The sequence below is a fragment of the Somniosus microcephalus genome, chromosome 28, assembly GCF_052327205.1.
Source record: "Somniosus microcephalus isolate GS21.2 chromosome 28, FLI_Smic_1.0, whole genome shotgun sequence".
Taxonomy (NCBI): domain Eukaryota; kingdom Metazoa; phylum Chordata; class Chondrichthyes; order Squaliformes; family Somniosidae; genus Somniosus; species Somniosus microcephalus.
The window spans coordinates 12,096,580-12,098,864 of NC_141014.1; positions in this window are offsets into that span (position 1 = coordinate 12,096,580).

A 2,285-nucleotide genomic window follows, 5' to 3' on the forward strand; every position below is an offset into this window, starting at 1 on the left:
TTAAAAACCAAGAATGCAGAACGTGTGGCAGGCTTGGCCACATAGCTAAAGTATGCCGGTCAGGAAAGAAGACCAGCAACAAAAAGTCACCGCAAGGAAAATATGCAAAGGTACACAAGGTAACAAAGAACAGTTTGACTGAACAGAAGTCAGATTCAGATGCTAGCAGTAATGAACTGGATAGCTTAAGAATACACAACGTTGGTAAGGATACAGACCTCCAGACAATTTGGGTCACTCTTAAGATAGCAGGGGTCCAAGTAAAAATGGAATTGGACACTGGATCGGCATTGACGGTCATGAATAAGAAAGATTACAGAAGGTTATTCCAACATATTCCCTTACAGGATACGGAGATTATATTGAAAACGTACACGGGGCAAAGAGTGTACCCCATCGGAAAAATAGAGGTAGAAGTGGTCCACAAGGGCGAAGGAAGCCAAGTAATGGACTTATATGTGCTACCTGAAGGAGGTCCACCACTACTAGGACGGGAGTGGATTAGGAAAATGAATATGGACTGGCACTCCTTGAAAGCACTAACGGTAGATTCCGGGGAAACAGCTGTCAAACTTAAACGATTGTCCAGAATATTGGATGAGGCTAAAGAGGTGTTCCAGCCGGGACTGGGAACACTGAGAGGAATTACGGCAAACATCAAGATTGATGAACATGCACAACCAAAATTTTTTAAAGCCAGACCGGTACCCTATGCAATACGACCTGCGGTTGAAGCGGAGCTGGAAGCACTAGAACGTTCAGGTGTACTGTCTAAAGTAGATTGGAGTGAGTGGGCTACGCCCATTGTTCCCGTTATGAAACGTCCTGCGAACAATAAGCCAGGAGATCCAGGGAAGGTTCGCATCTGTGGAGATTTCAAAATCACCGTTAATCCGGTGCTTCACACGGTGCAGTATCCGCTTCCACGGATTGAGGATATTTTCGCTACACTGTCTGGCGGGAAACACTTCACCAAGATAGACCTGGCGCAGGCGTACTTACAGATGGAGGTTGAAGAAGAGTCACGCCAATACCTCACGATCAACACGCATCGAGGGTTGTACCGGTACAATAGGCTGGTTTTTGGAGTGGCATCAGCTCCAGCAATTTGGCAGAGGGCCATGGAGCAGGTATTACAGGGAATTCCAGGCACACAATGTTACCTGGACGACATTCTGATCACAGGTGATGGTGATGAACAGCATCTCGCTAACTTGGAACTGGTGCTCAACAGACTGAAAGAGTATGGACTTAGAGTAAATCGGCAGAAATGTGAGTTCTTCCAGAAGCGGATCTCGTACTGTGGTCATGTCATTGACCGGGAGGGGCTTCATAACTCTCCTGACAAGATAGCGGCAGTTGTAAAGGCTCCCGCTCCGGAGAATGTCTCTCAGTTGAGGTCGTTTCTGTAGTGTATGTAACTGTTCTACCTTTAAGAGAACTTTTGTATGTAACCGTCCACCTTTAAGAGAACTATTTTAGGTGTGGCACTACTTTATCCTGGCTGCTGTATACTGTAATACCGACGGTGACCACACTGGTATATAAGTGCTGTGGCAGAATTTATTGGGCAGATTCGCCCTGACCTTCGAATAGTAAAGTCCTGTTAAAGTTACTCTTGTAGTCTGTGTATTACTTCGCTATACAACCCACAGACTTTACAGTTTCTAGGATTAATTAACTATTACCATAAATTTCTGCCAAATCTATCCACAGTGCTGCATCCATTGAACGCTCTTTTACAGAAGGGGGTACCATGGGACTGGGGCAAAAACTGTAAGAAGGCATTTCGCAAAAGCAAAGAATTGATCACCTCAGAGGAAGTGTTGGCTCACTTCAACCCGACACTGCCTATTCGGTTGGCTTGTGATGCTTCTCCATATGGTATTGGGGCAGTACTCTCACATAAATTGCCAAATGGCATGGAAAGGCCAGTCGCTTTTGCATCCAGATCATTGACCTCCACTGAGCGCAACTATGCGCAGATCGATAGGGAGGCCCTTAGCCTTGTATGGGGAGTGAAGAAGTTTAATCATTACCTAGAGGGCCAAAAATTCACACTTCTGACGGACCATCAACCGTTGGTGTCCATTTTTAACCCTAAGAAAGGTGTTTCGGTGATGACAGCACAGCGTCTCCAGAGATGGTCTCTTTTCTTAGGGGCACATCAATATCAGATAGAATTCAAAGGTACGAAACAGCATGGCAATGCTGATGGCCTGTCGCGCCTGCCACTACCTGAAGATGAAGACACGACGGAAGTTGACCCTGTTGAGTTATTTCAT